Source organism: Microtus pennsylvanicus, chromosome 14, assembly GCF_037038515.1.
Source record: "Microtus pennsylvanicus isolate mMicPen1 chromosome 14, mMicPen1.hap1, whole genome shotgun sequence".
Classification (NCBI taxonomy): Eukaryota; Metazoa; Chordata; class Mammalia; order Rodentia; family Cricetidae; genus Microtus; species Microtus pennsylvanicus.
The window spans coordinates 14,882,259-14,895,005 of NC_134592.1; positions in this window are offsets into that span (position 1 = coordinate 14,882,259).

Sequence of the window (12,747 nt, forward strand, 5' to 3'; positions counted from 1 at the left end):
GTACTCGGCGCGATTGACGTCGGCAGCCCGCAATCAGAAGCCGGGACGCAGGACGTCACAGAAAGTGGGTGGGACTCCATGCGCCTTCAGCCTATGTTTTGGGGCCCGTTTGACAGGAGGCCGCCCCCCTTTTAAAGACACACAGTGCTTTTAACTGGCCAAGGAGTTAGCCCAATCAGAAAAGCCGGTCCTGGTTTGTAAAAACCCAAGGACTTTTAACTAACACCGCAAATAGAAGTCTTAATGGCCCTCATGAATTAAACAAAGAGTTCACATAAGTATAGTTCTCTCAAGATCAGAGGACAGGTGCTTAGGAAGCTCGTGTCTGTTGACATTAAGTTACCTGACTGCGCCTTTCTAGCGACTAAATAGTATTTTACCTCTTCCAGCTCATGAGTCAGTGGGTTGACAGTCATCCAGGTAATGTTTGTTGAATGAATGAATGTTCAGGATGGTTGAGTGTATCTCTGGAGCTATGGGGCTGTGTAAAAGACGCAAGACTGAACGAGGTGTAGGTGACTCACCCTAGGAACAAGCTCATTATTACTGGACATCAAACAAGGTATATTTATCATGTGAAGTTCTGCCAGCCCTTGGCCCCCAGAGGAGCTACTACAGGTGGCGTGTGCTTCTGTACATGGTGCATGACTGTTTTAGGAGGTTCTGGGACTTACATGTTTCTACTTCACTGTGGTGTAAATATGATAATGTCAGCTGGAAGCTGGATTTCTCTTTTCCCAGACTGGTGACAGGTGATCTCATACCCTCATAATCCTGGACGGTCAAATTGAGTGGAAGCTCCAGTCAGCCCCTCCCCCCCCAGAGGAAACAATAAACACACCCCAGTGTTCCATAGTGCAAAGCTAGGATGCTCAGTACATACGGTGTGGTGTGTGCATAATGTGTTTGTCATTTTATGATGTGTGTGTGTTAGAGGTGTGTGTGTGTGCGCACACACATACCTGTGTTGCATATATCAAGGCCAGAGATTGACTTATATGTTTTCCTCTATTTCTTTCCACCTTATAATTTTTATTTTTTAAGATTAATTCTTATTAGCAGGAGTGGTAGCACATGCCCTTAATACCAGCACTTGGAAGGCAGAGGCCAGCCTGGTCTATAGAGTAAGTTCTGGGACAGACAGGACTACACAGAGAAACCCTGTCTTAAAAAGACCCAAAAAAAAGGCTGGGCAGTGGTGGCACACGCCTTTAATCCCAGCACTCGGGAGACAGAGGCAGGCGGGTCTCTGTGAGTTTGAGGCCAGCCTGGTCTACAGAGTGAGTTCCAGGACAGGCTCCAAAGCTACAAAGAAACCCTGTCTAGAAAAAAAAAGACCCAGAAAAGTTTTTTATTATTTTAAATTATGTTATTATGATTAAATGTCCTTTAAGCCAAGCAACTGCCGTCTGGAGGAGTTCACCTGTGTCCCCCTTGAAAAAGGTCATCCCAAGTGTATTTGCTGTTTGCACCTCAAACAGAGGGGTACAGTAGGGCAGGAGACCCTCAACTGAGAATCCAACTGCTCCCTGGGACTAGAGTATGTATCCGCTGGGGACTCCGTCCCCTATGTGACTACAGGGGAGCTTTTGTTACTTCTGGATAACTTCCAGGTGCCAGTTCTGGGAGGAGCACCCAGACCCCTGTAATTGTCCCCCACCTATGCTCTGTAAGGAAGCCCAATAAACTCTTTGGTTCCCCAGAATGAACTTTCACGGGATTGTGCCTTGATTTGTCATTGAGACCTTGGGAGAATGGGTTGACACCGTTTACATCTAACCCCTGGGAAGGAATTTTAGCAACATATGTGTAGGGGTGTGTGCCTGCATGTGGGTATATACGTGCACGTGAGTGTTGGACAGAGGTGTTGGATGCCCTGGAGCTTGAGCTATAGATGGTCGAGATGCTCACTAACGTGGGTACTGGAAATGGAACTTGAATTCTCAGGAGAAGCAGTAAGTGCTTCACTCCAGCCCTTCCACCTTATTTAGGGGAGGGGGACAGAGTGTTGTTTTCTTTCAGTGCAGTGGCTGCACCTTAAGCAACTGCTGTCCCAACCAGCAATTGCAACTCCGCAGCTACCAGCAGAGGTTGAGCTGCATGGGCCTAAGCCAGGCGGGAATTCTGTTTCCTCAGGCCCTGACTCTATCACAGCAGCTAAAGGAAGCTTTACCTGAATCTCTGTCCTTCTACAGAACTCAAGATTCAAAGGTTGAGGTAAAATTCTCCTAGCTCAGAGAGGCTGAGCAGCAAATAGTAACCTTCTATCCCTGATTGTATTGCCCCCACAAAAGCAGTCCTTCTGCTCAGCCCCCACTAACGAACACTCACTACACTTAGTTCCTCCCTATTGCTTCCTGTCAGCTAATCGCTGACTCAGCCTCCTGACACCAGGTTAATTTTATTTAATCAAATAAATATTACACATCTTTGCATCATTAACAAAAGAGACAGGGTTTCTCTGTAGCTTTGGAGCCTGTCCTGGAACTAGCTCTTGTAGACCAGGCTGGCCTAGAACTCACAGAGATCCGCCTGCCTCTGCCTCCTAAGTGCTGGGATTAAAGGTGCGTGCCGCCACCACCACCCAGCTGTAACATACCTTTATACAGTTAAAATAATACTCCACAACACAGAGTCTCTCACTGGACCCGGAATTTACAGATTCCACTGAAGTAGCTGGCCACAGAGCCTCGGGGAGCCTACTGTGTCTGTCTCCCCAGCACGGGGATTACAAAAGCATGCCACCATGTGTGGATTTTTTTTTATATAGACTCTGGGGGAATTGAACTCAGGTCCTTATGTCTGGTGGGCAAGCACCTTTCCAACTGTTTCCTCAGCCCTTTATCCTATGATGTTTTAGATTGGTGATTGCTTTATCAAGCACAGTTCTAATATAAGGTCTGGGCATATCTGTATTAATACTTGTAGGTGCCTATATACAGTTCTCTTCTTTCACCCTCATGTCCTCCATCACCTTCCCCAACCCAGTTAGGCTCTTGTTCAAAGCAACATCTGTGTCTTTGATGCCTGCTCCATACATTGATTGGGCAGAGCCTGTGGGATCAATGGCAGTGCCAGGAGCAGCAACAGCAGCTAACTGCTCACGGGTCTTTGGTGTAGGGCATCCACAACCAGGCACACTGGGACCCTTAACATGAATTCCTTTCCTTAACCTTCTCATTCCCGGTATGGAAGTTGGCCCTGTGTTCCTGTATCACAGGGAGGTCAACTTAACTTGCTCAGCCCAGCTTGGTATAGTGCACTTTTGATTCCAATACTCAGGAGGCAAAGGCTGGTGGATGTTGATCTCTTTGAATTCAAGGCAAACCTTGTCTACATATCGAGTCCTAAGTCAGCCAAGGCTACACAGTGAGACCTTGTCTTAAAAGGAAATAAAGAAGGAAAGGAGGGAGGGAGAAGAAAATTATGGGATGATCTTTTCTGTACCCTGTAAAGATATGTCTCTGCCTAAGCTATCTGATTGGTTTAATAAAGAGCTGAATGACCAATAGCTAGGCAGGAGAGAATAGGCAGAACTTCCAGGCAGAAAAAGGGATGTTGGGATGAAGAAAGGCAGAGATACCAGTGAGACTCGGAGCAAGTCAGGCATATAGAATGAAAGAGAGGTTTAAAAAATACCAATGGCAGAATATAGATTAATAGAAGCAAGTTAATTTAAATTATAAGATCTCGTTGGGAATGAGCCAAGCATTCATAATTAATAAGAAGTCTCTGTGTCATTATTTATGAGCTGGTGGCCCAAAAGAAAGTCTGACTACAGAGGAATGAAGGAAGAAGGAAGGAAAGAGGGGAAAAAAGGAAGAAACCTACCTGCCCAGATCTGCACTTTACACTTTCATTGAGTCCTAAGAACACCGTGCTGAATGCACTGCCGAAAAACCATGCTATGGTGTGAGGGCCATAGTCGACTCCCTATCTGTCACTTCATGCTCTTTTTTACTTTCGTAGAATTTCTGTTACCTGTTTGTTTTGCTTTTGAACAGGCCCGTGGTTGCCCAAGGTGGCTCTGAACCCCTGGGCTCAGGTCATCCCTTAGCCTTAGCCTTAGCCTTGTTGGTAGCTGAAACTCCAGGCTGTCTTTTTTTTTTTTTTTTTGTCAGTGAACTCAACCCAGAGAAATAACAGGAACAGCTTGGGCTAGGAGTGGCGCTGCTGGGACTACCTACTTCTCTCTGCCTCTATCTAGCTCCGTCTTGTGAGACAAGTTCTTGCTATGTAACCCTGGCTGCCTGTGAACTCAGAATGCTCCTGGTTCTACCACCAGATGGCTGAGATTACAAATGTGTCTCGCCATGCCCAGCCAGGTTCTTTGACTTTCTGACTCCCCACTTTGTGCTTGGTCCAGGCTGAGCTTCATATCCCTCGCTGGAAGAATGATTGGGCCAGAAGTGGTCCTGTGGGTGTGGCATGAGGCATGGTGAGGACTTTCTGCCAGCTGAGTGTGCTAGAAACCCTTGAGCTGGGCTACACCCCATGCCCAGACCTCAGCAACTGCAAACAAAGCCAACGTTGGTCTAAGGAAAGAGCAATGGGTTGAAGTCCACAAGGAACCCTGGCTCCTTGGCTTCTGACTTTGTCAGTTACCACTGTGTCTTCAGGCAACTCCGAGGTTGTCTTGGGTCCTTTCCTTTCTCACCCAGTTACAGACGTGGGTAATCTGAGTGTCTAAGAGAACCTTTTAAGGGACTGAGGCTATAGCTCAGTTGATAGGGTACTTGCTTAGCTCACCAAGTCCTGGGTTTGATCCCTAGAATCACATAAAGCACTCTGGGTAAAAGCAGGAAGGTTAGAAGATGAAGGTTATCCTGGAGTTAACTAGCTTAAGATCAACCTGGGAAACACGAGACTCTGTCTCAAAAGAAAAAGTTAACACACACACACACACACACACACACACACACACACACACACACATACACATTGTGCAATGGTCTCTAGCCATTGCCCCTCTCACTCTTGAAAGTGCCCACTTCAGTTTGTAATAACACATATATCTTCTACACACAATCGTGAGCTAAGCATTTCCTAAAATGTGTCTGCCAACTTTCTTTCTTACATATGACCTCAGACTGAATGTGCACAGGTATGTGCGCCTTAGCAGCCCACCCTCCAAGCGCTTTTCTACATGGATATGCATCAACTCCCCAGATTTACTTCAGGAATAACCCCTGTGCTGTGGATCTGTTACAAACAACATATCTTTCTGTGCATTGTTATTCTTGGCACGCTTTTCCCTTTGCCTGCATCAAGATGCAAGTTCCTTGTGTTGGGTGACAATTAAACCCTCCTCACATGATAGATTGAATTATTGGTCCCAGGTTGCCATCCTGTTGTGGTCATGTAAATCCCTACTGTGGCCAGAACTCCCTGGTAGGAAGTCTCTATTTCCACCTCAGAATTTGGGTTGACAAAGTGACTTCCTTGGTCCAATAAGATGATAGTGGACTCTGGCTCTAGCAGAGAATTAATACATGGCTGTGAAGTGCATGCAGTTTAGCACCCATGACCTTGACCATGGTGAGAAGATGCTTCAGAGAGACCTTTTGTTCCAGGAGGACGAGAGCCAAATGGAGCAGACACACTAGAACCTGACACTTGCATCCACCTAAACCATTTGGTCCTCCGTCAACTTACATGCCTATGCATGACCAATTCATGGCTAGAGTGTAAGCCAGTGTGTGTGTGTGTGTGTGTGTGTGTGTGGAGGGGGTGTCTGCTTGTTACACAGCAATAGCTGGCTGATATAGCTGCACACTGCTTCTAATACCACACTCCAAACAGTCACCTACATGGGGAGTCAGTCTGCCTGATGGGCATGAATTATGTCTTCAAGGGAATACAGCATATCTAAAAATGGGAGAGGGACTGGGCAGGAGAGATGAATCAGTGGGTAAGAGCACTTAACTACTCTTGCAGACGACTTCAGTTCAATTCCCAGTACCCTCTCAGCAGCTCATAATCATCTGTAAGTTCAATTCCTGAGGATCCAATGTCCTCTTATGACTTCTGTGGGCTCTCATATGCAAACAATGCACATACATACCGTAAGATGTACATACACACTCACACATACACATCTATGTTTTTAAAGTAGGAGAGAGCTGGAGAGATGGCTTGGTGGTTATGAGTACTTGCTGCTCAATCGTAAGGACTAGGATTCTGATCCTAGCACATACATCAGGTGGTCCTCAGATACCTGTAACTCCAGCTTTCAAGTGGTACCCTCTTCTGGCCTGCATGAGCACACACACACACATACACACACACATACACACCTGTGTGTATATACTCACACAGACATAAATAAAATAAAAATAAAAAATAAGAGGAGTGTGTTGCATTGGAAACAGTGGTTTGCTATGGATGATGGGATTGATTCTTATTTTGTCTTTTGTTCTGTATACTTTTATATCTTGCCTAAAGTGTCTACAATAAGCACATTTACCTTTTATAACCAGGAAAATAAAGTTGATTTAAAAACCAGAAACAAATTCTTCTGGGTCTGTTCTTGATCCTAACTCTTGGTGTCCCCAACAAGGCAAATGGCACACTCTCAAGGCAGGTTTTGTGAAGAAGTCAAAAGCTTACTTCAGTGGCCAAAGAGCGAGGAATCAAGAGCTCAGCTTGTCAATTCCTCAGCCACTGGGCCTTCATGGGTAACGTGCAGAATGACACAAACAACTGTCACCTCAAAGGGAGGAAGAGAGAGTTGATTCTGAAGTCAAATTTAAGGAACATGACCCAGGAAGGCAGATTCAGGTAGCCACCCAAATATCATGTCCCTACATGGCAATGGTTTCATGGAAGTTGTATACTAACAGAACGAAGGAAGTCCTAAGTCAAGACACTTTTCAGATACAGGTAGAAGCATCTGGTAGATGGCTACAGTGAAGCAGGGAACCTGTGCTATAAGCTAAGGTGCTGTCTGATGCTGTTCCTGGGTCTTTGGGTTGGAATGTTTGCCCATCCCAGAAGGATTTATCTAAGTCACAAGGATAATTAGGTAAGACACAGGGTAGGCAATAAATGTTTAGCAGGCAAAAGACAGCCCAGGATAATTTGGCTCCCAACCTATAACATTCCATCCTTCAGGCTCACAGACATTCGAAACATCCCATCATCAGCCTTATAGCATGTTCAGTGCACGTGCGGATTTTCTTTTTCTGGGAATTTCCATTTACGGGGAGCAGAAATAAAAGGGGAAGATTCACCAGGCTGTCTGGGAATCCACACTGCCCACTTCCTTCCCTTACATTGCCTTTACTGGTGGCTGTATGGCTGCTGTAAACTGTCGTGAAGCCGGTGGGTGTTTAGAGGAAAGTGGGTGATAATGATGTCTAAAGTGTATCGGCGGGCCTCTGGGCAGCCATCTTGGGCTCTGGTTGCTTCTATCCAATTGCTGTGAGGGACCCCCAGATACCCTGTCCTTACAGAGGACAGCTGGAGGAGTGGGCAAAGCAGGGGGGAGTGGCACTGAGTAACAGCTGTCTTCCACGGATTAGGCCAGTGACCAGAACTGGGAGAGGGAGGGGCGAAGGCCACGTGACCTTCTCAAGGCTCTCGCCCAGGTTGCAGACCAGCTTCCTTCAGAGTCCAGGCTCTCTGTCTCCACACAGAGATGGACTGGATGGAATTGGAGCAGGCACAGAAGTGCCTCTGCTTTCCGGAAACCACCTCAGATGTTCCCCTGGCATAGAGGCCAGAGCTGTCCCTGCCCAGACCAAGAGGGCATGACATTATCAGAATTCAAGAAATGTTACTTTTCAGAGTTGAGGAGCCATAGATGGGTGGTTGGAGGGAAAACTGACCCATGAGTTATGCTTCCAAACCTGTGGGTCCTCTTTAAATGACAAAGGGAAGACAACTTGGACAATTATCAATCTTCCAAACACTTTTCTGTGGTACTTTGAGATTGAACCCAGCGCCCTGCTATGCAAGGCAAGTGCCATGCATTGAGCTACATCTCCAACCCTCTTTTATTGATTGATTGATTGATCGATTTATTTAATTATTATTATTATTATTATTATTATTATTTTAATCAGGATCTCCCTACATAGGCCTGGCTGTCCTAAAACTCACTCTGTAGACCTGCCTGTCCATAAACTCACAGAGATCTGCCTGTCTCTGTCTCCAGATGATGGGATAAAAGGCGTGTGCCGCCAGTCAGGGCGGAGCTTGTACAGTTGACTGTCTGGGCCTCTAGAGAGTAAAAATGACCTCTTTCCTTTGACTTCTCCTGCTAAAGAGGACACTGTGTGTCCCTCTCTCTTGATCTGGTGGAAAATGAAGTATCTTCATTTGTGAGACTCCCTCCCCACCTTTGACCTGTAGGGACTGTGTGGGCCCAGGCAACTTCGTCAGTGCAGAAAAGCAGGAATATTGCTGTATCCCCTGCCTAAACACGCATAACTGTCCAAGGGAGGAGACAACTGCCCAGTATCCTGATGGTAGTGACAAAGGGGGCTTTGTCAATCAGGGGCCCAACTTCCCTCAGATGGCATAGGCCTTGACTCTGACTCAGTGAGGAACTTCCTCTCTCCGGATGTCTGCTTTCACCTTTCCTTGATTCCAAAGAGTTCTCCCTTTCTGCCAGCTTGACCTCTATATTCACCTATCTCCAATCCCATTGTTCCTACAAGTCTCTCCCACAAATGGGCCCTGACAGGTGTGAGGCAGGACTCTGCTCCCTGGGGGAAGGGATGGGTAGAAGTTGGGATGGGGTAGGGATGGGATTGAAGGCCAAGGGTTCCAGAGCTTCTTTCCCAGCTGAGCCACACTCCCATAATCTAAACCTCAAAGCCTTTTCCAACTTTGAGAAAAGGAAGGAGAAAGACAGTGTTGACAGAAGTCTAAAGCTCGCATAGGCCTGCATTAGTGCTGGAGGTCCTAGAGCTCACCCAACTGCAGCTGGAAAGGAGAGGAGTGTTTGTTCAGTCAAAAAACACACAGAAGAATGTGCACCCTGGGAGGGTCCCATATTGTCCTTGTTACTTCCGGCACAGCCTCCCTTTGTTTCTGAGAGAAACCGAAAGCCTTTCACAGTCACACCACACAGACCTCTTTGGGGTGCCACTGCCATGGCTCTATCCCCACGGCTGGTGGAGACCAGCATGCATCAGGGCCTCACTGTCTGTTGTGTGATGCTTACGCACACTCGAATGAGTAAGACTGTGACTCTGGAACCATCATGCCAAGCCCACACTTCCCAAATGCTTTCACAGCCCGGCCTCTTACTGGCGAGACATGCTCAGAGAGGGCTGACCTGTTCAGGCAGCAATGCCTAGGGAATGGTATCATGAGTGTCCCTGATGCCACTGCCTACTTACCTAGTCTCCATATCCTCCTGTCAATCACAGCAGCTGAGCGTGTCACCATAAGGGAAGGCCAAGTCCCCGCCCAGAAGTTCAGAGGACCTCATGACTAACCCTCCCCCAGTGCAGGCCAGGAAGGTTACAGAGAACAGCTGGACTGTGAAGGATGGTGGCTTTGGACAGCAGAGCCCGTAGGAGGGTGCTTAGGGTGAGCAAGTGAGGGGAAGGTTCTGAACCCCTAAACTTCTTCAGGGAAACAAGGATTCACAAGGGGAAGAAGGGAGAGAGGTAGACAGAGAATGAGGTGGAGGGCCTGGAGGAGCTGTCTGCCTTGAACAGCCTGAGAGAGCAGATTAAGAGATCCAGTCGTCTTGGCAGGACAGCAAGTACTCAGGCTGGGTCCAGGGTCCTCATGGGAGGCCACACTCTTCTCTCACCCTGTGAGGCCACAGCCGCCCACAGCTGCCACCTCTGGCTTCTCCGTGGAGCCATGTGGACTCCAGGGAGTAGATGCAGGAAGAGAGGACCATTTGTCCCTGCACGAGGACCACCCTAAAGGATCATCCCAACAGCATTTGAGCTGAGTGGAGACTTCTGAAGCTTTTCCTCCCCTAATCATCTTCCCAGAGTTCAGGAAGCAGCCTGATGGGTACAAAAGGACGGCCTCCCTTTTCACGGTGAGAGACGTGTGTGTGTGTGTGTGTGTGTGTGTGTGTGTATATATACACAAATACACATACATATACATATGTATACATAAACACACACACACACACAAAGTTCTCTATATATGCAGGTTCCATAACCATTTTCTAAGCTCCATGGAACCCACAGCTTCCCGAGAGGGCATGTCCTGTCCAGGTGATTGACAGGACCATTTGGATCAACTTTCAAGGGGGAGGGGACCATTGTTTTTGTTTTTGTTTTTATCAGATAGCCTATGTATAAACAGAAATCTTACGGGTTTTACAGGCTGTTTAGAATGCTGTGTCTCCATCCTGGGTCAGAGATATGACTTGTTCCATTCTTTTTTTTAATTACTTTTTATTTTGGTAGGAGAAATGTGTGTACCACGGCACACAAGCAAAAGAGTAATCTTACTTTCACTCTTGATCCATGGTGTGGCTGGCCTCTTCTCGCTCCTTGATTTCTCATCCTTTCTCTCTTTTTCTTCTACTATTTATTCTCTCTGCCTGCCAGCCCCACCTATCCTTGCTCCTGCCTTGCTATTGGCCATTCAGCTCTTTATTAGACCATCAGGTGTTTTAGACAGGCAAAGAGTCACAGCTTCACAGAGTTAGACAAATGCAACATACAAAAATGCAGCCCATCTTTGTATCATTAAACAAATGTTCCACTCCATACTCAATGACATTCAATTCTGCTGATATCTGACTAGCACTAGGACCCTGTACCAACTTGCTTTCCAGAGAATTTATGTAAACAGGACCACTGGGTCAGAGAGCCTGTCTTGGAAACATGCACACGGTAGCTTAATTTGTATTTTTGATGGACAAAAATTATATGGTTGAAACATTTTGCACATTTTAAAACTATTCTTAATTATTTTCGTGATTTGCTTGACTATGAACCATCCATGCCAATTTTATTTTCTTTATTTTTGCAAGTTTGGGGTCCTGGACTCAATGAAAAACAAAAAAGAGAAGTGCAATCTAGGCACCAGCATCCGCCTCTCCATGCTTCCAGACGGCAGACACATGGTAACTGATTGTCCCATACTTCTTCCTTTCCATGATGGCCCATAGTCCCTCGGTGTGTCCCCATAGACCCATCCTCTCATAAGCTGCTTTGTGAGTATTTTGTCAAGAAACAAGAAAAGTAACTGATACTGCTCCCCGCAGCCCTGAGTCTAAACCTTGCTCTTAGCCTGGCGTTAGGCTCCTCGATAGCCTTTGCCCCTTTCTTAGGCAGCCATGATGGTCTTGGCCCTTTAGCCACTGTGGAGTCACTGCCCCGGTGTCTTGGTCACTTTTCTCCCTCCAACTTCTTCCTCCTGACATCCACTCAAGAGAATGTCCCTGTCCTTGCTTTGGCACTGTTTCCCTTCCTGACTGAGGCATACAGCCTTTCTCTTCCCTGACCCCACCTCCCCCGCCTCACTGCAACAGAACCCCCCACCCCCACCCCCATTCTGCCCAGGAAGCCTGTTACCCACTGGCGACAGCCCACCGCCCTGCACCACCCACCCTTATTCACAGTCTCCATGGCTGGCAGCTAGCTCACCAGCTGCTCAACGTCCACGCGCACCCACAGGCCTGTGGAGAGAGCATCGTGGCTGATACAGCAGCAAGTGGCCTCCTAGAGACCCATGGCCCCTACTCTGAAGGAGGAGTGTCAGACTCTGTGTGTACGTGGGTGACATCTTCCCACCCAGCTCAGAGAGTATCCTTGCTCTGCTGGTTTTCCTGAGGGTTGATGCATTCCAAACTGCAAGAAGACACTCAGGGTGGGCAGCTTCTGGGGATCCACGATCAGAGCACCCACAGACCTAGTCCCCTGCTAGCTCCCTGGCTGTTGGGGCTCACACATGTGCATGCTCCCACATTATTGGGTGATCTGGGGGACTCCTTCATGTTTCCTGTGACTCTGATAATCCTCTAACAGTCAAACTGTCAGAGGCCACAGTCACAGCAAGAACGGTAGTCTTGTAGCCTAGAGTTGACAGTCCCCCAGTGTGTAACACTGTCCCATATCCAGCAGGCTCCAGAACCTTGCCTGTGCTCTCAGCCTCCTTCCCAAAAGCTTCATGTGACTTCCCCCTCCCCTCTCCTCCTTCTCAGGAGAGACAGAGTGAAGGGACTCATCATGATGTCTGGGTCATGGTCAGGCCTTCAGCACACATGGAACTCTCTGAGGACTGAATGCTGGGAAATGGTCTTGGAGATCACATCTTGCTCCCTTGGGACTCCGCTCAAGGTGTGCTGTACTGTCTGAGTCTCTGGTCCTGACCAGCATCCTTGGGCTCCAAGAGTGCCAAGCTCATTCTCAAACTCTCTGTCTTGCCCAATAAATGCTAGGAAAGGAAAATAAATCCCCCTCCTACCAGTGCTTTGGTCCTGACACCCCTTCCCAGGGATGAAAGAGGGGTAGGTTTGCAAAGGATATGGCGTCAGCACGACCAGACAAGGAGTAAACAGAGGTTCAGAGAGGTCGAGTGTTGTGGAATATTATTTTTAAGATGTGTTACTTTCATTTATGCTGTGGAAGATTTGTTTAATGATGCAAAGATGTGTTGCATTCTTTTATGTTGCATTTGTTTAACTCTGTGAAGCTGTGTTACTTTGCCTGCCTGAAACACCTGATTGGTCTAATAAAGAGCTGAACAGCCAATAGCTAGGCAAGAGAGAGAAATAGGTGAGGTTGCCAGACAGAGAGAATAAATAGGGAGGAA